The sequence below is a fragment of the Notamacropus eugenii genome, chromosome X (assembly GCF_028372415.1).
Source record: "Notamacropus eugenii isolate mMacEug1 chromosome X, mMacEug1.pri_v2, whole genome shotgun sequence".
Taxonomy (NCBI): domain Eukaryota; kingdom Metazoa; phylum Chordata; class Mammalia; order Diprotodontia; family Macropodidae; genus Notamacropus; species Notamacropus eugenii.
The window spans coordinates 2,372,640-2,397,904 of record NC_092879.1 but is presented as its reverse complement, the minus strand read 5'-3'; the positions used below and the strand labels follow the sequence as shown (position 1 = coordinate 2,397,904).

The 25,265-nt window shown below is 40.8% G+C and overlaps 2 pseudogenes; both read right to left on the bottom strand.

The window, feature by feature from the left end:
• Nucleotides 1-7,840: 7,840 nt before the first annotated feature.
• LOC140516419 (metalloreductase STEAP4 pseudogene) lies at nt 7,841-9,255 on the bottom strand (annotated as a pseudogene).
• A 358-nt stretch (nt 9,256-9,613) lies between these two features.
• LOC140515801 (F-box only protein 3-like) lies at nt 9,614-18,601 on the bottom strand (annotated as a pseudogene).
• Between the last annotated feature and the right edge of the window lie 6,664 nt (nt 18,602-25,265).

Below are 25,265 nucleotides of genomic sequence, written 5' to 3'. Positions count from 1 at the left end.
AATTCCATGAATCTATAAGAGTGTGGCATTTCACTCTGAAAACAGAAGACAGAAGAGGCAGTGGTAGCTGTCCTGACTTTATGTGAATGCCTGTCTCAAGGCAAAGGGATTAGACTTTGTTCTACCTTCAGAATAAAGAACCAGAATCAAAGGCAAAGATAAAGTGCCTGACACATAGTAGGTGCTTAAGAAATACTTCTGAGATTGATCTATTAATGAGTTGATAGCAGGGATGCAGGTTTGTCTTAATAATAAAAAAACTGCACTTTCAAAAGAAATGACCTAGGTGGGGAGGTAGTGAGTTCTCCATTAGTGAAAGAACTCGAAGCAGAGATTGGATGGCCTCTTGTCAGGGATTTCATAGGGAGGAATCATTGTGTCTCAGGTAGGAAATGAGAGGCTGACTCTTAGTCCTTTTCAGGTCTAAAATTAGAGGCTCCCGTGAACTGTCTGCTTTGGCATTGTTTTGACGGGTTTGTGGGGAGGGGCATCTCCTTTTCTGTGCTTTTCTGTGCTAGAAAGGTGCAATGTCTCTTACAAAAGCAAATACACTAGTGCCCTTGTTCAATCCCTTCTCCACAGGGGACCTGTGATTGTGCACAGGGGGTCTTTATGCTACCCAGGGCGTCCTTTCTGTACTATCTCCTTGATCTCCCAAGTGCCAGATGTCTTTTCTGCCTTTCTCTTCTTAGAGAGACATCATCTGTTTAATGCCTACAGGCTTTGTGTCACCAGGGCAGGAACTGTTTCGTTCTTGTCTTTGGACTCTTAGCACCCAGAGCAGAGTGTGACTCATTCTAGGCTTTTAGCACATGGTTTTTAACCAATTTGGTGTTTTGAAATTTGTCACAGTCTTTTCTTGACCTCTGCTGGTCAAAAGAATGATACTGAGGATTATTATGGCAAAGCCTTTCCTGACATCTCGTGGTCAAAATCGACATTGTGGAATTTGCCAGTTTTTTTCTGTCTTCTTATGGACAGACAGAATATTGGATCATAATGAAAGTTTGAGGCCAGAGAGGAATATGTCATACAACTGAGAATCCTGGCCTTTTGTCAATGCAGATATTATACTTTTAGTTTTTCATCTCGTGTCCATGCACCCTACTCATTTTAAATGCCATTTTATTCAATTGCAGCCCATATTACAGCTTCTTTCCTGTCACGCAGGCAGAAAGAAATTAAACAAAATCCTGCATTTATGGAATGAAGTGTCAGTCAGTGTTAATATAAATTCAGACTAAATCATCACGGTCAAAATTATCTATTAAATGCTCCGTCATATTAAAAGTCATCTCATACAGCACAAGCCTTTATAGCAGTGTGGACAGCTTTGGGTTGATTTTACCTTCCAATATGGCGAGATGGAAAACGGTCTAATGTTGCCCAACAAGAAGAGTAAAAAATTTAGAGTGCATAAAGCAAACAAAAGAAACATCTATTTTTCCAAGGAATTTTATGAAAGAAATATCAAGTTTGTTTGACATTTTACCAGGCATTCAGGTAAATATGTTCCCTGTGTGTGTTGTTGTTGTCATTCAATGATGTCAGCCTTTAGCTGATGTCAGACTTTATGTGATGCCATAGATTTTTATCCGTGTGATTATCTTAGCAAAGATACTGGAGTAGTTTGTTATTTCTTCCTCCAACGTGTTGCCAATTAATTTATGAGTAATTGAGGTAAATAAGGGTTACCTGAACTGAAAACACAGTAAGTGTCTGAAGCCAGACTTCAACTGAGATCTTCCTGACTCCATCCTCTGGTTTCTCTCCACTGCACTAAGTGCCCTGTCCAGGGCTACTTCAAAACAAAATAAAACCAATACCAAAAGCAAACGCCAATTACCCCGGGTGTATGAAAGATCAGATGGTAAGGCTACAGTGGTAGTCGTTGGCCTCAGTACTAAGCTCTGATTCCAATCGAGGTTTAGTATTTCCTAATATATAATGTTAATAACCAACTATTAAATTAAGATTAATGTAGGATTTGAGCCTGGACCTCTTTGATTGCACATCCAAGCTCCTTTTATTCTACCACAAAGTGGCCCTGTTGCCAGTCCCCATTGCCTGTTTCTGTGTCCAGGTGAAGAGTGTTGTTATCATAAAGCAAGGTCTAATTTGGTGACTTCAAGGTGAGGGAAAAGGGAAAGGAAAGCAAAAGAGCAAACCCATTTAGTTCTTGGAGAAAAGTTGAGACCTCATCTTCCAGAAAGTGCTGATCCTGTATTCCTCACTCTTCCTCTGTCTCATTCTCTAACTTCTCCTCTCCACAGAGCCTAGCCTTGTGCTAGACAGGCATTAAGGGTCCAGCAAATAGGGTTTTTCTAGAATGAACTGAATTAAAAACCAATGAACAAGGCACTGATAACTCAGAATTTCTTTGACCATCTTTTGCTCAGTTCTTCCTCACCATTTTTGCGCCTAAGAAATCTTTGCTAATTGTTGCACCTCTTCCACATAGCCAGAGTTCTGCAAGATTTTCCTTGTTCTTTTGTCCCCTGTCAGATCTTAGAATGGGAGGCTGAACAAAATACTCTGTTGACATTCAAATCACCTCCTTTCTAAGCATAGCAGATTCATTGTCAATGGTTTTGTGGTGTTTTGAAAATGGTCACCTGAGAGCAAACCAACTGGGTTCAAGTGTTGCATTACTCTGTTTCCTTAAGAGCACCGGAGCTGTAGAAAGAAGTTTTTTCTGGGAAGAGATCACTCTGGGCCCAGCTTTTATAGACAGTTTTTCATTTTGTTCTTTGATGACAATACTCGAAACGCTGATCCCTACTGTAATCCTCAGATGTATGGTGCTGGGTGAGAAGAAGAGAACCCATTCCAGTCAGATTCCATTAGAAAGACTGTTTTCATGAGAACCGCAGTGTGATAGTGCTACCATATCACCCCAGGCCCCCTGTGATGTCTAAGCGAATATTATTGGGATTCACTTGTTTCCACGTTAGGATGTCTTTAGGAGATTTATATCATCATTGGTACTTGGTACTGAAATGATGACTTTTACATATTTTTATGTCTTTACTATCTCATAACGTAAGTTTCTGTGTGGGCCAGAATGGTATAAAGGAAGAGACAACGTCAGGATAGACTATTATCTAGAAAGGAAGCCAAAGAATTCAGTTCAGGCCTGTAAGGATCTACCGAGTGTTTAATAGAGGAACCTTTCCATTTGGGGGAAATTATTTTTCCTTTCCCATCAAATAACCCCAACCCTTCCTCACACTTTTAGGCTTAGAACGGCTTGAGGGATGAGAGTAGCTTAGTAACATAAAAGGCAGCATAATAGAAGGCAGCAGGACATAGTGACTGCAGCACTGAATTTCAAGTCAGTCTCAAATCCTGCCTCAGACACTGAGTAACTGTGTGCTCCTAGATGAATCATGTGATCCCTGTGGTTTCCAGGTTCACAATTTACAAATTTAGGGAAATGGAACGAGACGGCTTCTGACAGCTCCTATGTCTCTACATCTGTCATCCCCAGATGCCAAGGACTCCTTGAAGACATTAAATGAATGACTGAGCATAGAGGGAACTGAGATAATATATATACACCGCATAATCTTGGCAGTGCCTGAAAGGAGATAGAGAGAGACACATATAAAGAGAGAGTGAAAGAGACAGAGAGACAGAGAGGGAGGGAGAGAAGGAAGGAGGGGGAGAGATAGAGAAGGATGGCTTTGTTTAGAAATGGGGTATGACAGTGGTTGATGGATGGACTCCAATTTAGCATTTCGAAGCAGAGGAGCCTGTTTGGAATTCCAGCCCTACTACTGATCCCAATGACTACAGCTGAAGTCTCATTTAAGATCAGGTATTGTATACTCCCAGGGTTGTTGATTTTTGAACTTACTAACCCTACTCACAGCTTCAGTGGTTACCGGCATGCCTGACTTCACAATGGTCAAGTATCATTCACACATTTGACGTTTCTTTCATAAATTTCCTTCGAAAGTGAAATCACTCCTATTTGTGTTTAATTGCTGTAAATATTGCTGCTTTTTTACCTAATTAACGGGTACATTGAAGGGTGAAACCAACTCAATGGTGTCTCTACTTCTATGAATTCTTATCCTAAATAATATTACCTTTCTCATAATGAAGAGTTGCATAGGTTATTTTCGTATTGATGGTTTCACCTGAATTCCTTTTGCACTGAAGGAATTTGTTACTCACTGTCATAAATTCGGGACTTCATTTAACTTCATTCTTTTTTCCCTTAACCAGGAATATACTGATTCACAAGTTCAAATCCAATAAAATTAGACTCTGGAATTTCTCTGACTATAATATTAGGAGTTGTAGAAAAGATAGCAGCCTTAAAGTAATCACGAAATGATGATCATTTTTGATGTCATTCAATGATGACTTTTGAAGTATTTTTCATTACCTTACATTATGTAGTAAACGGCAGTATCCTTTTTGAACAGGCTATGTCAATGAAAGACTGTGCTGTGTCCCTCAAGGGCAATTAATTGGTCAACAGGCATTAATTATGCACCTACTTATCAGTTCATTTCAATAAACATTTGTTGATCTACTATATGAACTGCAACTTCACTTTTGACCACCCTGATGTCAGTGAAAGACTGATCTATGTGCATCAACGACATTTTAATCGGTCAGCAAACATTTAGCATGTACCTGCTTTCAATTCATTAACACTGATTGAGCACCTACTATGCGGCAAGCACTTTTTACAGTGCTGGGGGACTTTTTGAAACTGTCATGCGTGAGGGAAAATAAGTAGGTAATTACAGTAAAGTACACAAAGGAGCATTGTACATAATGAAACTAACAAGGCAGGATGTATCTAAATCGATAACAAAGGGAGTAGTCTCTGTTTTATCCAAGATGTACAGCGAGGAGTTGAATACAACTCCATACAACTGGAGTTGAATGAACAGATTTACTGACCAGAGGTTTAAAGACTTCAGTAAATTGCAATGTTATTTTGGACCAGCAGATATCAGCCAAAGACTCTGTTATGTTCCTTAATGGCAATTAATTGATCAATGAGCATTTATTAAGTGTCTACTTTGTACAAGTCCTGAGAACCGCCTTTTCAATGGCGTGTAGGTGGGAAATGAAGTGTCATGTGTGAGGAAGAGTAAGCAGGCAACTCTTGCTGAATAGAACTGCTGAAGGAGAATAGTCCCCTCTAGCACTCCCGTCTTCTTGTACCTTAGTTTCTGATCCAGTGACACTGGCCTCCTTGCTCTTCCACAAAGGGGGCACCTCATCCCTCAGCTCCTGGCATTTTCTCTGGCTGTCCCCCACCCTTGGACTGCTCTTCTTTCTCATCTCTACCTACTAGCTTCCCTGGCTTTCATTAAGTTCCAACTTAAATCCCATCTTCTACAAGAAGTCTTTCCTATCACCTCTTAATTTTAGTGCATTCCCATGGTTAATTAGTTCCTATATATTCTGTATACGTTCTGTATGGCCCAGATATATTCATATCCTCAATACTATCCTCATGGTAAGGTGAGGGGCAGGTGCCTGGAGTCAAATAATTGGACATGGCTCCCACAACATTTGAGATCATCTCCAGTTATCCTGATCCATATCTTGTCACTGGATCCAGATGACTCTGAAGGAGATAGTGAGACTAGTGACTGCCAAATTCGGTCTCGTTGATAGCCAACTCACTTGTAAGTCTATATATGGCCTTCCTGGTACCATTGGTCTTCTTCCAGAAAGAAGGACAAAAATCAATAACAGTGGGACAGGTCACGAATCAGGTAAATCTAGGAAACCATCAGGAGAAAAAGCTGGAGGTAGGTATTATTAATCCTTTTAATTGATCTGTTCATCAAATGGATAATTGGTTATTGATAATATCCTCCTCTACTTACCCAGCCCTTCCTCCTCTCCAGTTCTGCAGCCACTCAGGCAATTATCTCTTCTCAGAGATTGTCAATTAGACTTTATGCTCGCTGCCCAGCCCTGGTTCACACAAGAGCAGCTCTGTGGGCAGGTTGGCCTGGAAGCCTCCTTCAAACAATCTTCCTTTAGTACAAATTTCAGCATATAGAATCCAGCACAACAATACTGATTGCTCATGCCCCAGCCAGACTGGGGGAATCTGGAATCAAACTACATTTGTGTGAGCATGTTTTTGGTCACATTCAAGACTTGAGGGACGCTGGAACCATTGTTCACGTCCTAACAAAAATAATGTAGTCCCCATCCACTTCTGGGTGTGTTGGGAATTGTGGGTGGTGGGAAGGGTTAAAGTACGCAATTAGAGGAGGGGGGGGCGCTGGGGGGAGTTTCCTCAAAACACTGAATGCCATTGCTAGAAAGAAATTTGCCCAAGGTCACAGAGTTTGTGCTAGAAATCTTCCAAATAAGGGAGTGAAACTGAGGTCGATTTTATTGATACAGTTGACTAGGATCTTTGATCCTTCAAAGCCAATTAAAGTGAAACTCTTCTTCCTGCAATGTGACTTCTCGAAGAATCTGGAGTATGTGTGGTGCAAATGTAGTCTACCTGATCCTGGAGTGAGGTCCTCCTTGCTTTCTTCATTCTGTTGTTTTGTTGTTGTTGTTGTTGTTTTTCTGTTTTCATACTTTATTGTTCTATTACACCAGATTTAAGAAAAGAATGAAAAATGGTCAATAATGTACTTTAAATTTTAAAGCACTTCCCCATACCCCCTAAAGCTGTTTGTTAAAACTTTTTTTTACCCTTATGCTCCTCCATTGCTCCTCGTTTTTCCCTCTGCTTTTAGGAGACAAGAATATATCTCTATAATCCCTTTTCTGCATCATAACTCTTCAAAAAATCGAAGGCAGCTATCATCTCCCACCTGTCTTCTCTTTTGTAAGCTTAAACACCTACTGTTACTTCAACCAATCCCCATTTAGATCTACCAGTATTGAATTTTCTTATTACACGTCATTGCTTACAAAAAAAGATGAATCTTAAGGAGTTATAGAAATTGGTGTGACTGTGGATTGTGTAAAAGGATAATATTACATGTAGTCAGCTTTGAGTGATACTTGGACACACACAAATAATGAAACATACTGAAACAAGGAGTCCAGTGTGATGCATGATAAAAAAAAATGCCAATATTTACCAGGCTCCACCTCATTTTGTTTTTTTGGGGGGTGCAGGAGGGAAGATGGTGGGGATTCTCTACTTCTAGCCCCTTCCTTCACAGTCAATTCATTCTCCCTATAAAATAATATATATGCTAGGGATTCTGTCTTGCATGAAGGCTTTTCTTCAATGTTCCTTAACACTCAAGTCATATTAGGTTCTAAAAAGCTAAGCCAGCAGGGCTAATGCTTTGGTAGGCTCTCTCAAGTTAGTAGGGACTTGGTCATGGATGACGAGTAGTATTGTATGAAGATTAGCCTAGATGAGACTAGAGATAACCAATGCCAGAGGCTGGGTATCAGATTTTTTTCTATAACAACTTATGAAGACCACCAAGGTGCATTGGGGGTGGGTGGGTTGGAGAGAGTAGAGATGACCATGCGGCTCAATAGAAGGATCTGCCATTTGCCCAGTGAAATCATGGAACCTTTGAGGTGACGAGGTAAGTAGAGTGAGGAGGGGAGAGAGAGAGATCAAACGTCGTGCATATCTAGTCATCAAAGCTGAAGTAAAGGAGGAGCGGATCCCTTCTCCCAGAAGACCAGTGGTTTCTTGGGGTCCACATAGCAGAAAATCCTGCCCCCTTTCTGCTCTTTATACTCTGGAGAGAGGAAGAAGGGGAAGCCTTAGGAAACAAAAGCACACTCTACAGGAGACATTCAAATCCATTGCTGAGATGTCCCCATGAAAATGACATGATGAACTAACTGGTTGTCAGCAACTTCACACCCCAGTGTTGCCATTTCCTACCTGGGCCTTTTTAGAGGCTTTGAAGTTTCTTTCTCAAACTTGTTGGATCCGTGTAAGTGGCTGGACGGAACACGGCATTACCAGGATGAACTTCAGGAGCAGCACCATACAGGGATGATGAGACTTAGCACATAAATTGAAGGGAGGCACCATCTGAGAATGGAAGGGCTGAGGAATCTCTTTTCACCAAACATAACTGTGTGAGCTGTACATAAGATCAGTGTCAGGTAGTCGAGTTTGGACTGGATGAATCGAAATTCTCCCCTTGACCATGTTGCTGACCTATAGCAAGGACTGATTCCCAAAAGGACAAATAAAAAAAGGTCCCAGTATGCCCAGGGCTAGGAAAGAATCACTGAGCCAGGCATTGGTCACGTTAAAAGGCTTGGTCTTATTGGTTTTTATCTGACTAATCACACTGTTGTTCCACTTTCATCTGACATAATGGCGAATAGGAATCATAAGGGTGCACATGATGTGGAGGAAGGTAAAGGCCAATGTCACAAGTCCGAGTTGTTTTCTGCAAAGCTTTCAGTGGTCAAGTCAGTTTGCGAAACGGCTATATTCAGTACCTCCGTATCAAATTGCAACAATAATCCCAGGGAGGTAAACCAAGTCAAGAAGATTGAGAGCCAACCCTGGGAAGATATGATTTGGAATCAAAATGGCCAAGAAGAATGTGTTGTTATTCTCTTCATGAATGTAAGGGTAGATGATTTCTCTTAACACAGAGTAAACAAAATAGAAAATACATAAGGCAGCAGAGAGGTATAGAGGGAACTTCCACATTGCAAAGAGCTGAAGGGGGTACTTTTAAATCTCTTTGACTGCCTTGAGAGATCCTTGATCCATTGGAGTAAGACCAAGGGTATGACCAATATCCATCACTCACTGCTTAGCTTCCTTGTCATCTCCACAGACAAATACCTGCCTGCTTGCACCCAGGTTGCCTGGTTGGAAAGGCGAGGCTGAGACTGTGTTAAACGCTTTCAAGATTTTGGCTCCTGGAACCAGTTCTCCAAGACATTCTGCATTGGATTCAAGATATTGATTAATTTTAAGATTGTTGCTGATGTCCACCAATATTTTTCCTTTTGGTTCCTCTGCTAACTCTGTAGGAAAATTATGATGTTCTCTGTGGATTGCTACAATTATAAGATCAGACCTCTGGGCACCTTCTGCACAGCTCAAGACTTCAACTCTTTTAGGGTGCAGACCAAATAGCCCTGGGTTTCGCTTCCAAAGATCACACAGTAGGCACATTGGAACATCTTATTGCCTGGTGATCTTCCAAAGTCTCCTGTTCCAAATATACACACTGTCTCTTGATTATGGGAACAGCCCACGTTCATAGCAAAAGCAATCTCCTTTAAAGAGGGTTTCTCCATAACTTCCAGTCTTGCAGACGACCTTGAGATTAGCAGCTTTCCCAGTCAGGGAACCATAAATGAAGAGATTTAGGGGTGCTAGGGACCGCAAAATACAGACACGCTGAGTCTTGCTCGAATGAATTCTACTCAAGCCTTCTTAAAGCCAAAGAAAACAAAGTTTATGAAACATTGGCCAAATTGGGCTGGGTCTTAAGGAGCCTAAGTATTTGTAAAGCTTGCATTCACAAGCGGGCCAGATAAAATCCCAGTTACGCAGAGTCTGAGCTGGATTGAATCTGAGCCTTTCATTCTGTTCTTACTAAATTCACAAAGGGGAAAGGATTCTGGGAGGATGGCAGAGTAGATAAAAAACTTTTCACTCTCCAAATTTCCTACACAAAAATGGGACATATCATGGCCTTAGAGGGTCAGAAATAAGCATGAGGTGAGGCATTTGTCCTGTTGGGACATTTGAGAAGACCCCAGGAAAGATCTGACCTTCAGGTCTGAGTGAAGTGCAAACACGTCTAAGCCCACTCTTCTGAATAAACAAATAATAAGCCCTGGAGGCAACTTGGTGGAAAAGCTGCCTCAGTCTTAGAAATTTTCATCTCCTAGACAGTGTGGGAGTCTGAAATCTGAGTAGGAAAAGATTGAAGGACCGTCCACTATTGAAAGCCACCAAGCACAGCTGTGCTGACATGTCCTGGGTTGTGGCTGCATGCAGAAGGAGCTAGCACATACCTGGTGATGTCAGTAATGATGGGCAGGGACCCTGGCGGCTGTGGGCACTGGCAGGGGAGCAGAGGCCCTGGTTTCAGTTCTAGGACAGAGAGGACAGCTGTAGTTTGCAGCCACTGGAGGGACCTCAGGGAACAAGATGATTTGAAGGACAGTCTGGCTAAGAGCCCCAACCATGACTTAGGAGTGGAGAGTCCAAGTCTGAGCCCAGAGAAAGACCTCTGAAAATAATAGTAAGAAGGACTTGAGGCTTGGGGCATCATTCCCCATACCTTGGGACTATAACTTGGTTACACTGATAGCTGCTAAAACCAAAACAAAATAAACTACATAAATAAATAATTAAAAATGAGTAAGCAAAGGAGAAAAGACTTATCCACATTTAGTTTCTATGGGGCTAGAGAAGATCAGAGTTCATCTTCAGAGGAAGATAATGGACCTAAAAATCCACTCCTTTTTCAATCAGAAGCATCAAATGAACTCAAGCACAAAAACAGTTCTTGGAAGGACTTAAAAAAGGACTTAAACTATAAAATATAAGAGATTGAGGAATATTAGAAAAAAATAAGAGCAATCCAAGAAACTTATCTATTATATCTAGAAAATTATGAAAAGGTGCACAACAATATGGAAACAGAGAACTAAAAAGTCAAGGAAGAAAACAATTCCTTGAAAACTAGAATTGGCAAAGGAAACTAATAACTTTGTAAGACACAAAGAAATAATAAAACACAATCAAAAGAATGAATGAAATTGGAGAAAAAGTGAAATATCTCCTCAGGAAAACATCTGTTCTGGAGTACTAATCCAGGAGAAATAATGTAAACATAGTCAGACTACCTGAAAAATATGATACTAAAAAGAGTCCTGGTGCAATGTCACAGCATTCATCAAGGAAAATTACCCTGAATTTCTAGAACAAGAAGGCAAAGTAGAAAAAATAAACAGTTCTTGGATCACCACCTGAAAGAGATCTCAGGAGAAAATTTATAGGAATATCAAATCCCAATTTCAAAGCTCCCAGAGAATGGAGAAAAATTTGGAAGCAACACAAAAAAATCAATTTAAATATCATGGAGTTGTACACACAAGTATAAAAGACCTTATATCTTGGAAAATTAAATTATATAGAGCAAAACAGTTGGAGTTTTGTCCAAGGGCAGTTTACCCAGCAAAGTAAACATAATCCCAATGAAAAAAATGGATATCTAATGACCTCAAAGACTTTCAGGTTTTTGTGACAAGAAAATCTCCAGAACTGAAAAGTCAAAATATAGAATCTAGGAGGAAAATGTGGTGGATACTCAAGACCAATTTTAAAGGACTCAGGTAAAATTGTTCACTTCCTTTATGTGGAAATATTAGCAGTGCACTTATAATTGTCATCATTATTTGGATGTTTCGAAAGAAAAGTGCGTGCTAAGCTGAGAATGATAGGCTGATTCTTTTTTTTTAACTTTAAATATGTAATTTTAAACACCTGCAAGATTTCAGGAAGAGTATCTTTAGACATCTCAGTCCTGATTCTGTAAGTGCAGAAATAGTGAGGCAGATGAACAGAGCTAAGTTCGGGGAGAAATGACATGCACACAGATACTGTGATGTCTTCAGTTTTTGCCACAAATCCTTTACCATGAACATACTTGAAAATCTGGTCTCTGATGATAGGGTAGCCCCCTGTTACAATATTATGCACATAAGAGGTAAACCATTCCGAATACAAGCACCTGTAGTAAACATAACAATTGTTGAAGGATTCCGAGCTATCTGGTCTGACCACTGATAGAAGATCTCATACTTTTTGCGGCCTTCTACACTTTCCAATGCCATATAGTGACTCAGCCCAGTGTGCGCAGAAAGTGAGCAGAAGACACTGCTTCAGACCCTGCCTCTGCTGGAACCCACCTACAGCCGTGTCGATGTCCAGCAAATCCTCGGAGCAGTCGTGATTGGAGAGGGCCATGCTTCCTATCAACCTGGGAACCACCACCTTCTGCCCATTGCGGATCCGAAAAGAACAGGAGTAGTCATTGGGAAGCTTGTACCCAGTCTGCATTTCCACGTCTTTCAGCTCACGTTCCTCCATGCTATCTTTCAGACATCCGATCATCCTTGGACACCTCTGCCCAAAGTGTCTTCCAGGTCATCCCAGGCTTTTTTAAGAGTACCACAATTTTGACTATGTCTTCCCAGATCAATATAAGTGTCTTTGAGGAGAGCTTATCAACTTTTGTTCTTCTGCTTATTTTCTGCCTCTGACAAAAGCCAGTATTTCTTGTCTTCTCCAGAGAGGATCATGGTTTGATAGCTGGCTTAATCGTCAGCTCATGTAGCTGCAGCTGATGAGGTCCTGATAGTCCAGGAAGGAGAATATGAGCAGTGGTCAGTGGGCAGCAGCTCCTGGCACAGCTCGGGCTCCTCAGCCTAGGCAGATTTTAAAAATAAAACTGTAGGAAAATACAGTAAGGAGTAATCATCTCATACAAATGGAGCATAAAAGGAAAAACTGAAACACAACTAACTAGGAGGACGGAGGGCAGGTAGTGCTGTAATCTTATTCTCAAGTGGAATGAGTTAAAGAGGGAACAACACACACAGGTACATACATTCATACATACATGTCTTCTAAATTCAGAAAGAAATAAGAGGGCAAGGAGATAGGACGGGAGGGGAGAGGATGAGGGAGAGAATTTTAGAGGGGTCAGTAGGTTAAGGAATGGAATGGCACCATAGTGGAAAGAAGTGAAACAGAAGAGTGAGGAGGGTTATATAAATAGGGTGACAAAAATATATAAATAGGGTGACAAAGACGGCAAGGAAAATTAGGAGGGTGGAAAATACAGTACAAGTAATTGTAGATCAGAATGTGAATGGCATGAATTTATCCATAAAATATAAATTGATAACTGATTAAAATTGGAATTTAACATGAGGTTGCTTTCAGGAAACAGTATAAAAATGAGAGACACAGAAAGACAAAATAAAGAGCAGGAGTTCAATTTAGCGTGCAAAAAAGCAGGGAACATAATCATAAGCTCAGAAAAGGTTGTGGTTAAAATAGATTAAATCAAAAGTGAAAACTAGAGAAACTACATTGTAAGCAATATTATTTGATATTATTTAAGACCAGTTAAAGCTCTAGACAGTGTAAAGTACGTAAGTGAATATATGCTGAAACAGACTTATGAACTATGCGGACATAAACATAAAATATATGTTATACAGTTAAACTCTGATAACTCTTTATTCTTCGTGGGTAGTTAAAGCCAATGTAATTTTTAAAGTGACTATTTTTACTAGTTCAATGTCTTCCCAATTAAATTGTTAAAAATTTGTCTTACTTAATTAGAAAAAAAAATCATAACCTAGTTCATTTGGAAGAAAAAACAGTAAGGATCTTCAAAGACAGCAGAGAAAAAAGATGTAAAAGAAATACATTCAGCAGTATCAGACCTTAAAGTAGAAGGCGAGAGCATTGCTGAAATGTAAAAAAGAATAATTTTGACTATATTAAATTAAAATTTTCTTGTATACATAAAACCTAAATAGGCAAGAACAGAAGGAATGAAGAAACTTATCTTAGACAATGTCTCAGATACTTGTAAATGTGTTGGAATATTGCTGTGGTAAAACAAGTGCTGAGCTGACTGATTTAGAAAAATATGGAAAGGCCTCTACTTTTGAAGAAAGATGCTATCCACCTTCAGAGAAACAGATAGGAAGAAATAAGCATAGAAGTGTCTTAAATGTATTTTTATGAGCGTATATTCGTAGATATATGTATGTATGCACATACATACATAAATTTATACATTATATATACATACACACATACATATGTGTGTGTGAATATATATGTACATATATATATATATATATATATCGATTCTTAATTGTAGTCTTCATGGGAGGGAGGGGAAAACAAACTAAAGAATGCACAGCACAGAGGAATAGAAAACTTAGAAGGAAGTAAAGAAAGACATGCTAAATGGGGCAGCAGTGGCAAAACATTGGCCAAAGGACGCAAGCCATGGAGAGGCAGGGATCCAGAACTGCTTGGCAAAGGTGAACTGAGTGGCAGTTGGACTTTCATTGATGGGAAGGAAGTTGCAGGTTATCCACAGAATAGAGGTGGGAATTTTCAGTTTCAGATGGCTGCTCTTGGAATAAGGGATGGGAAAAGAAGTTGGAATGACCCCTTGAAAACTCACGCGCCCTTTCCTTTCCGACCCTGGGCATGTCAGTAGGGTTCTGCCCACCAGGGAAAGATTCCTTCTCCCACAACCTGCACATATACACCTCGTGGACACCTATCATTAAGACTGTCCTCTCCTCAAAATAACCTGAAGCTTCTAGAAGCAGTTACCAAATCTAAGTTTTTGTAAAAATCGTGCCAGAGATATGAGATCAATTTCACCAGCAAAGGTATAAACATTCATCAATAGGCCAAACTGACTGGAGAAAATACTGTAAGAAGTAGAAATCCAAAGGCAGACACTGCAGAGAAAGAGGTGGTCTCCATTAAAGTATACTCCAATCTGACCTGTTCTAATGTGGTAGCTATGATTGTCCAGGGCGTGGGATGGAAGTTAGGACATAAACACAGGTACACACACAGAGGCATGCAGAAACACACTCCCACATTTTTCCACACACTGGTGCACCAATGATGGAGCCCTGAGAGGGATGAATTTGGGACAAGCCCATATACTCATGCACAGAAAGACTTACCCCTAATCTTCAACACTCACATTTGTGAACACATAATAAATTATTCCATAATGAATTTTAATCTGTTTCAGTTGGAAATCCAGGTGAGGACACAAAGGAAAGTCTCAAAAGTGCCTTCAGCAATATCTGAGTGACTTAGGACGTGGAGAGATAGGGTAGCCAAAGGCAAGACAGGCAGAGAACCTTACCTCCTAGGGAAAGTCTTACGGAAAAGGATGATGGAACACTTTAAAACATTGCCTCAAAAATGTGTATTCCTATATTCCATTGGCCACGGACTTGATCAAGTACTTACCAAGTACTTATCTCTTCTCTCTATGTATTCATTCATCTGAGCATTAATATGTCCTCCTTATGTAGTGAATGTAGGAATTCTCTCCTATACTGCCTAAGTATTCATATCAGTGCTCATATGTCCCATCTTTATATATTCTGTAAGAGATTCTGCAGTCTCATGTCATAGCTAAGTTCCAAAGCTCCCATAGTAAACAGAAAATATTGGAAGCAGCAACAACAACGGAAGTCAATTTAATTATCATGGAGCCACAATAAGGTATATGAAAGACTTAGTAGTTACTACACTGAAGGACCATAGATGTTCATATTTTATACAGCAAAAGAGTTGGAGTTTTGACTAAGTTTAACTTACCCAGGTAAGTGAAATATAATCCTTAATGAAAAATAAAAGGATATTTAATGGCCTCAAAGACTTTCATGTTATTGTGAGAAAAACCGCATAACATAAGGGAAAATTCATCCTATAACATCTAGGAAAAGTATGTGATAGAAATTAACAACCAATTATAAGGTATTCAATAAGGTCAAATAGTTTCCTTCTTACATTAGAAAATATTAGTAGTGCTGTTATGATTGTCATTATTTGAGTAGTTTGAAAGAAAAGACTTGCTGAGCTGAGTATGATGGGATGACTAAAAATTATGAAGAGATAAACATGAGTAATTATGTCAAACAAATGAGGGATAAAGTGAAAATTTGATACAGAATAAGGCAGTACGGGTGAGGGTATGTAGTTCTGGAAACTCTCATGGAGAATGGGTTGAAGAGACATCAATAGATATGTGTGTGTGTGTGTGTGTGTGTGTGTGTGTGTGTACGTACGTATACGTCTTCTAAAATCAAAAAGAAATCAGAGGTCAAGCAGATAAGGTGGGGGGAGAGGACAACGGAGCAACTCTTGGAGGGACTGGTAAATTAAGGTATAGGAGGGTAAGGTATTGGGAAGATGTAAAACAGGTGTGAGGAAGAGGATGATAAATAGACTGAGAAGAAAAGTATGGAACAATAGGAAGGAGGAAAATAAGGAACAAGAAAACGTAGGTTAGAATCTGAGTGGCACAACTTTACCCTTAAAATGGAAACAGCAGATTAAAAATCTGAATTCAGCATGGTGTTGCTTTCAGGAAACATTTTATTTATTTTTTTGAACAGCAGAAGAAAGAATTTAACATATTTTACAATAATCACTGATTACAATAACCAATATACATATACATAAACACACACATATATTTACCATATCCAGCATTTACATTGTATTATATGTACTGTGGGCTTCCCAGAGATTATTCTGAAAAGTGAGTGGACAGGATTCTCCAGATCTTTATCTGACCTTACTTAGTCTTTAGACTACATCTAGTTGAGTGGTTTATCAAAATCTTTTCCTTTGCTGGTTCCAGTACTTAAATGAAGTCACAGCACTGCACTGTCACTTCAGCACGGACTACATCCTGAAATCTTAAAATGTTGCCACCCTAACTCAGTTACTAATCCTCTCCTGATTTTTCCAACCTATGCACTTCAGTCTTTTCACAGTTAAATCCAGACCCGAAGGAAGTGAAAGAAGAGTTCCCATTTCTCCCAGTATTTCCAACACAATGAATTCTCAAATTAATGGGAGGCACTTTTCCTCAACACGTGGCAGATCAGATAACTGTGGTGACTTGGTTTAGGAACAAACTTCCTGATGCATAGATCATGAAAGTAATCATAGACAACAGTAATAAACTTCACTGAAAATGAGACCAGAACAAATGTATTAAACTTAGTGGGGTGGGGGGAGGAGTGGGAGGGGGTGAGAGGGAGGGGTAGGGGGAGTAGCAAGGGGGGGAGATGGAGGAGTGGGGGGGTGAGGGAGTGGGGAAGTGAGGGGGTGGGGATGTGGGTGGGAGGAAGAGGATCTCTGGACTGTCAGGCAGGAGGAGAAAGGTCAAAATATGTCTCTTTTGGTAGCTCAAGGCTGCGGGTCATCTTCGGGGTCATCTCCGAGGTTGTCCCCAAGGTCATCATCTAGGGGAAGGCAGAAGAGGAAGAGGAGGTGGTGGAGGGGAAGGATCAGGTGCTCTGTGCTGTCAGTCATGCTGAGAATGGTCTAGGGGGGTCTCTGCCCGTCACCACCAGAACGAGGTCAGTGCAAGCTAGGGCGACCACGAGGACGGTTGGGTGGTTGGGCAGTTGGGCGTCTGTGGGGAATTCCAGCCCCCTGGTTGGGCGAGGCAGGCATAGGCGGGAAGAGGGAGGCACATGGGGGAGGGAGGCACCTGGGGGACGGGAGGCACGCGGCGCTGCCTCACGACAGGGGGTCCTTCTCAAGGCGTTCAGAGAACATTTTAAAGAGCAGAGATACACAGAAAGATAGCTCCGTATCACACCTCCGTTATGACCCCCAGGCCACAAGGAAGAGAAAGCTTCTTCCCAGCTTTGTTCCTGACTGCTATCTGGGTGCAGATCTGAATCACCAGGGGGTACAAAATATCAGGAGATACCCACTAGAAGAGACACGTAGATGCAAGCTACAGAAGAGTATGCACAAGAAGACATGTAAAGCAAACTACTGTTGCTATAAGGCATTCGTCAGGGAACAAAACAGGCATCATCCTAGGCACACTGGTGACCTCCCTGATCTCTAACCTACAGAGAAGAAACTGAGGTCAAACAAGGTTCGGTTTTTGCCCATGGTCACACAGGTGTCAAGTCTTATAAGTGGAAACTGAACTTAGGTCCTCTGACTTCAAAGCAGCTGGATTTGTTTTCAGAATATAAATCTGCCTTCCAGAGCAGCATTTGCCACCAAACCACAGGTGCCCCTGGAGACGTCAGAATTTGGCTTTTAAGTCTCTACAAAGGAAGGGGAAAGGACCTTAAATTTGTATGAGAGTAATGAGATGGATAACATAACAAATGTTGGATAACCTTTAATTTTACCTGGTGAAAAATGCAAAGGTCAAAGGATTTGTTCTTGATCACACTGCCTAGCGTGTACACAACAGGCAATTAACAAATGTTAGTTTGATAGGATGTGCTTGTAAAAGTCCAGACAACTCTTCCTCCCTCTCCAGTGGCCTTGTCTATCTCCCCAGTATCTCTCCTTAGGTTGAGGTCCCAGAAACACTAAGCAGAGAGAGCATTTGGGCTCAGCAGAATACTTCCCTCTCCTTCCGTTTGTGTCCACCTTCCACTTTAGTACTCTCCTGAGGTGTCTAGGTTGGCATTATGATGCTTGGGAAAGGATCACTGATGGCACTCTAGCTCCAGAAGTGAATTTAGACAGAATTCCATCTGGGAGCCTTGGCTGCCTTCTGTGGAATGCTGTGTTTTCATTTCAAAGCATCCATGAAGCTCTAGGCTTTCATCAGGAATGTATGAAAGCCTGTTATTTCAATAAAAGTCCATGTTTTCCCCTGTGACATTTTCATTTCATTCATTCATTCATTCATTTATTCATTTATTCATTCTTTTGTTTGTTTGTTTGTTTACTTATTTACTTGTTTATTTATTTATTTATTTTAAGTTTTACATATTCATTTCCATAAAATTTTGAGTTCCAAGTATTCTCTCCATCTCTCCCCTACCCTCACCCAAAAGCGTCCTCCATTCTGATTGCCAGTCCACCAACGTGCCCTCCCTTCTAACATCCCTCCCTTCCTTTATCCCCATCTTCTCTCTTGTCCTGCAGGGCAAGATAAATTTCTATACCCTATTTCCTGTATTTCTTATTTCCCAGATGTATACAAAAACAATTCTCAACATTTGTTCCTAAAACTTTGAGTTCCAACTTCTTTTCCTTCCTCCCTCTCCACCTATCCCCCTTGAGAAGGCCAGCAATTCAATATAGACTGCATATGTATAGTTTTTCAAGTGACTTCGACAATAGTCATGTTGTGCAAGACTAATTATATTTCCCTCCATTCTATTCTGCCTCCCATTTCTTCTATTCTCTCTTTTGACCTTGTCCTTCCCCAAGAATGTTTCCTTCTAATTATTGCCTCCTCCCATTAGCCCTCCTTTCCATCATTCCCCCTACTCTGCTTATCCCCTTCTCCCCTACTTTCCTGTAATGTAAGATAGACATTCATTTCCAATGAGTGTGCATGTTATTCCTTCCTTGAGCCAAATGTGATGAGGGTAAGCTTCATTTTTTCCCTCTCACCTTCTCCCTTTCCTCCTCCATTAGAAAAGCCTTTTCTTGCCTCTTCTATGAGAGATAATTTACCCCATTCCATATCTCCCTTTCTCCTCCCAATATATTCCTCTCTCACCCCTTAATTTTATTTTTTTAGATATGATCCCTTCCTATTCAACTGACCTTCTACTCTCTGTCTCTGACTCTGTGTCTGTGTCTGTCTCTGTCTATGTGTGTGTGTGTTTGTGTGTCTGTATAATCCTTCCAACTATGCATATAGCAGGAAAAATTTCAAGAGTTACAAATATTATCTCTCCATGTAGGAATGTAAACAGTTTAACTTTACTAAGTCCCTTGAGATTTCTCTTTCCTGTTTACATTTTCATGCTTCTCTTGATTCCTGTGTTTTGAGGTCAAATTTTCTTTTCAGCTCTGATCTTTTTGTCAAGAATGCTTGAAAGTCCTCTATTTCGTTGAATGACCATTTTTCTCCTGAATCATTATACTCAGTTTTGCTGGGTAGGTGACTCTTGGTTTTAAATCTAGTTCCTTTGACTTCTGGAATACCATATTCTAAACCCTTCGATCCCTTAATGTAGAAGCTGCTAGATCTTGTGTTATCCTGATTGTATTTCCACAATACTTGAATTGTTTCTTTCTAGCTGCTTGCAATATTTTCTCCTTGATGTGGGAACTCTGGAATTTGGCCACAATATTCCTAGGAGTTTCTCTTTTTGGATTTCTTTCGGGAGGTGATCCCTGGATTCTTTCAATTTTATTTTGTGCTCTGGTTCTAGAAAATCAGGACAGTTTTCTTTATTAATTTCATGAAAGATGAAGCCTAGGCTCTTTTTTTGATCATGACGTTCAAGTGGTCCCATAATTTTCAAATTGCCTCTCCTGGATCTATTTTCTAGGTCAGATGCTTTTCCAATGACATATTTTACATGATCTTCTATTTTTTCATTCTTTTGTTTTTGTTTTTTAATTTCTTGGTTTCTCATAAAGTCATTAGCTTCCATCTGCTACATTATAATATGTCAAGAAGTATTTTCTTCAGTCAGATTTTGAACCTCTTTTTCCATTTACCTGATTCTGCTTTTTAAAGCATTTTTCTCCTCATTGGCTTTTTGAACCTCTTTTGCCATTTGGGTTAATCTACTTTTAAAGGTGCTATTTTTGGCCAAGATGGCGGAGTAGAAAGACACACATACGCTACCTCCGAACCCACTGCCCATAAAATACCTGTAAAAAAAAGAACCACTGGAGAATTCTGGAGCAGCAGAAGCCACAGAACGGAGCAGACGAGATATCTGCTCCAGAGAGACTGAAAACCTCTCCCAAAAGGTCCCTCACGCCCCAGACCCAGAGCAGAGCCCAACCCTGCCTTGGCGCTGTGGTGCAGATCTGAGCAGGCTTCAGGGACAGAATCTCCAGCAGCCGCGTGGGTCCCTCCACCCACAGGTGACAAGGGTCGGTGAGAGGGTCTCTTTGGTGGGTCGAGAGGGGAGTGGGGTGCCCCCATAACTCAGGCCCCCTCAGGAGGCAGCAGCGGAGGCAGGAGCAGACCAGGGCTCCCCAAGCAGGCAGGAGCCCAGATGCATTGTTGAAGGTCTCTGCATAAACCCCCCTGAGGGAACGGAGCCTGTGAGGCGGCCCTGCCCTGACCTGAGCGCCTGAACTTAATCCCACACTGAACAGCAGCCCTGCCCCCGCCCAAAGCCCTGAGGCTGGGAAGCAGCATTGGAATCTCAGACCCCAAGTGCTGGCTGGGAGGATCTGGAGGCGAGGTGGGGGTGGAGAGGACACTCAGAAGGCAAGTCACTGGCTGGGAAAATGCCCAGAAAAGGGAAAAAAAAAATAAGCCTATAGAAGGTTACTTTCTTGGTGAACAGGCATTTCCTCCCTTCCTTTCTGATGAGGAAGAACAATGCTTGCCATCAGGGAAAAACGCAGAAGTCAAGGCTTCTGTATTCCAGCCCACTCAATGGGCTCAGGCCATGGAAGAGCTCAAAAAGGATTTTGAAAATCAAGTTAGAGAGGTGAAGGAAAAACTGGGAAGAGAATTGAGTGACATGCAAGCAAAGCATGAAAAACAAGTAAACACCCTGCTAAAGGAGACCCAAAAAAATGCTGAAGAAAATAACACCTTGAAAAATAGGCTAACTCAATTGGCAAAAGAGGTTCAAAAAGCCAATGAGGAGAAGAATGCTTTCAAAACAGAATTGGCCAAATGGAAAAGGAGATTCAAAAGCTCACTGAATAAAACAGTTCTTTCAAAATTAGAATGGAACAGATGGAGGCTAACGACTTTATGAGAAACCAAGAAATCACAAAACAAAACCAAAAGAATGAAAAAATGGAAGATAATGTGAAATATCTCATGGGAAAAACAACTGACCTGGAGAATAGATCCGGGAGAGACAATTTAAAAATTATGGGCCTACCTGAAAGCCATGATCAGAAAAAGAGCCTAGACATCATCTTTCATGAAATTATCAAGGAGAACTGCCTTGATATTCTAGAACCAGAGGGAAAAATACATACTGAAAGAATCCACTGATCCCTTCCTGAAAGAGATCCAAAAAGAGAAACTCCTAGGAACATTGTGGCCAAATTTCAGAGTTCCCTAGTCAAGGAGTAAATATTGCAAGCAGCTGGAAAGAAACAATTCAAGTATTGTGGAAACACAATCAGGATAACACAAGATCTAGCAGCTTCCACATTAAGGGATCGAAGGGCGTGGAATAGGGTATTCCAGAAGTCAAAGGAACTAGGACTAAAACCAAGAATCACCTACCCAGCAAAACTGAGTATAATACTTCAGGGGAAGAAATGGTCTTTCAATGAAATAGAGGACTTTCAAGCATTCTTGATGAAAAGACCAGAGCTGAAAAGAAAATTTGACTTGCAAACACAAGAATGAAGAGAAGCATAGAAAGGTGAACAGCAAAGAGAAGTCATAAGGGACTTACTAAAGTTGAACTGTTTACATTCCTACATGGAAAGACAATATATGTAACTCTTGAAACTATTCAGTATCTGGGTACTGGGTGGGATGACACACACACACACATGCACACGCACACGCACACACACATAGAGACAGAGTGCACAGAGTGAATTGAAGAGGATGGGATCACATCTTAAAAAAATGAAATCAAGCAGTGAGAGAGAAATATATTGGGAGGAGAAAGGGAGAAATGGAAAGGGGCAAATTATCTCTCATAAAAGAGGCAAGCAAAAGACTTTTTAGTGGAGGGATAAAGAGGGGAGGGGAGAGAAAAACATGAAGTTTACTCTCATCACATTCCACTAAAAGAAGGTATAAAATGCACACTCATTTTGGTATGAAAACCTATCTTACAATACAGGAAAGTGGGGGAGAAGGGGATAAGCAGGGTGGGGGGGGATGATGGAAGGGAGGGCATGGGGAGGAGGGAGCAATTTGAGGTCAATACTCATGGGGAGGGACAGGATCAAAGGAGAGAACAGAAGTAATGGTGGACAGGATAGGATGGAGGGAAATATAATTAGTTCTTACACAACACGACTATTATGGAAGTCATTTGCAAAACTACACAGATTTGCCCTATATTGAATTGCTTGCCTTCCAAAGGGAAGGGGTGGGGAGGGAGGGAGGAAGAGAAGTTGGAACTCAAAGTTTTAGGAACAACTGTTGAGTACTGTTCTTGCCACTGGGAAATAAGAAATACAGGTAAAGGGGTATAGGATGGAGACAAGGGCAGAGAGGGATGATAGAAGAGAGGGCAGATTGGCAGAGAGGGGCAATTAGAACGCTCGGTGTTTTGGGGTGGGGGGAGGAGACAAAAGGGGAGAAAACGTGGAAGCCAAAATTTCGTGAAAATGAATGTTAAAAGTTAAATAAATTTAAAAAAAAATAAAGGTGCTATTTCCTTCAGCATTTTTTCAATCTCTTTTAGCAAACTCTTGACTCCCTTTTCATGATTTTCTTGCATCACTCTCCTTTCTCTTCCCCATTTTTCCTCCACCTCTTTTACGTGATTTTCAAAATGCTTTTTGAACTCTTCCATGGCCTGGGACCATTGCACATTTATTTTGGAGGCTTTGGATGCAGAAGCCTTGACTTCTGTGTCTTCCCCTGATGATAACCATTGTTCTTCCTCTTCTGAACGGATGGGAAAGAACAACTGTTCATCAATAAAGTAACCTCCTGTAGTCTTATTTTGTCCCCCCTTTTTGGAACATTTTCTCAATCAGTTACTTGAATTTGGGTCCTTTGTCAAGAGTAGTACCGGTAAGTTCTCAGTCCCTCCAAGGGGGCACAATCAAGGGAGAGGAGTTTATTCCCCCGCCTGACTCGTGGCTAAGAATCAGATCAGCTGCTCAAATCTCCCAGTAGTTTTAGGCAGGGTCAGGCCTGCTACTCAGAGTTGACTTTCAGATCAGAGGCTCATTTCCCCTGAAGAGGAGAATGTCAGGTTGATAACCTTGCACAGCCCTCACTCACTCAAATCAAAGTCAACTTCATGTCATGTCATCATTTTTCTGATGTCATGGTCTTTGAAAACGAAGGATGAATACAACAACAAACTTGAGGTTTTCAATTTGGGATCTCTCTCAGGAGGGGGTCGTTGGATATTTTTTATGACTATTTGCTTGCTGACTCTAGAACAGTAGGGCAGTTTTCTTTGATTATTTCTTGAAAGATTATCTCCAGGCTCCAGCCTCTCCAGGCTCTAGAGAAATAATTCTTAAATTTTCTCTACTGGGTTTATTTTTCAAGTCAGCTGTTATTTCTAATAAATTATTTTAAGTTTTCTTTCATTTTTTCATTCTTTTCATTTTATTTGACTTATTCTTGATGTCTCATAGAGTCATTACTTTCCTTGTGCCCAGTTCTATTTTTTAATAAATAGTTTTCTTCAGTTAGCTTTTGTACCTCCTTTTCCTTTTATCCCATTTTACTTTTTAAGGAATTTTCTTCAGCGAGTTTTTGTGCCTCCTTTCATTTGGCCAATTCTAGTTCTTTTTTTAAGGTGCTAGGATGTAAGCTTTATCATAAGTACAGCAAGTTGCATATTGTTTATTGATGGTGAAGGGCGTTACAGCTGCCCCCCTTTTTAAAAAATATAATTTATTTGCTATCAGTCTTGGCTATCCATTTCCACAAGATTTTGAATTACACAAATTTTGCCCCATCTCTCCCATTATCCCACCCCTGGACAGTATGTACCCCAACAACCCCTTTCCCTAATCTTCCCTCCTTTTTATGACACTCCTCTCCCATCCACCTCCCCTTTATTTCCCTGTAGTGCAAGATAGATTTCTGTACCCCATTGGCTATACAACTTATTTCTCAGTTGCCTGCAAAAACAATTTTTACCATTTATTTTTCAAGCTTGTAGTCCCACATTCTTGCCCTTTCTTCCTCTCCACCCACATTCATTGAGAAAGCAAGGAATTTAATATAGGTCTTATATGGATAGCCATGCAAAACACCTCCATGATAGTCTTGTTGTGAAAGACTAACCGCATTTTCCTCTATCCTGTCCTGCCCTTCATTTATTCCATTCTCTCCCTTGATCAGTGCCCCCACAATAGTGTTTGATTCTGGTTAGCCCTTTCTCCAATCTGCTTTTCCTTCTGTTATAGTCCTCCGTTATCCCTTTCTCCCCTGCCTTCCAATAGGATAAAATCAATTTTCATACCAACTGAATTTCTGTCATTCCCTCCTTAAGCGAAATATGATGAGAGGAAGAGTCATTTATTCCCTCTCATCTCACCTCTCCTACCCTCCACTGTGCATCTCTTTCTTGCCTCTTTTGTGTGAGATGACTCCCTTTCTCTTTATCCCAGTACATTTCTCTCAACACTTTATTTTATTTTTAATTGTCCCTCCTTCATATTCAGTTCACCCTGTGCCCTCTGTCTATGTATTTATGACCTTTGAAGCCTCTTTGCTGTTTGTGAGTTTAGAAGTGTGGAAACAGCTGCATCTGCCAGTGATTCAGTGCCTTTAAGTCTGCTCCAGTCCAGTCTCTGCTGAAACAGCCCACACTGGGCTACACTCTGTTTCGAGCCAAATGCCATTGACCGTTCCAGTCGGCCTTCCAGGTTACCTTGGTCTCGTCTGGACATCTGTTTCACTCTG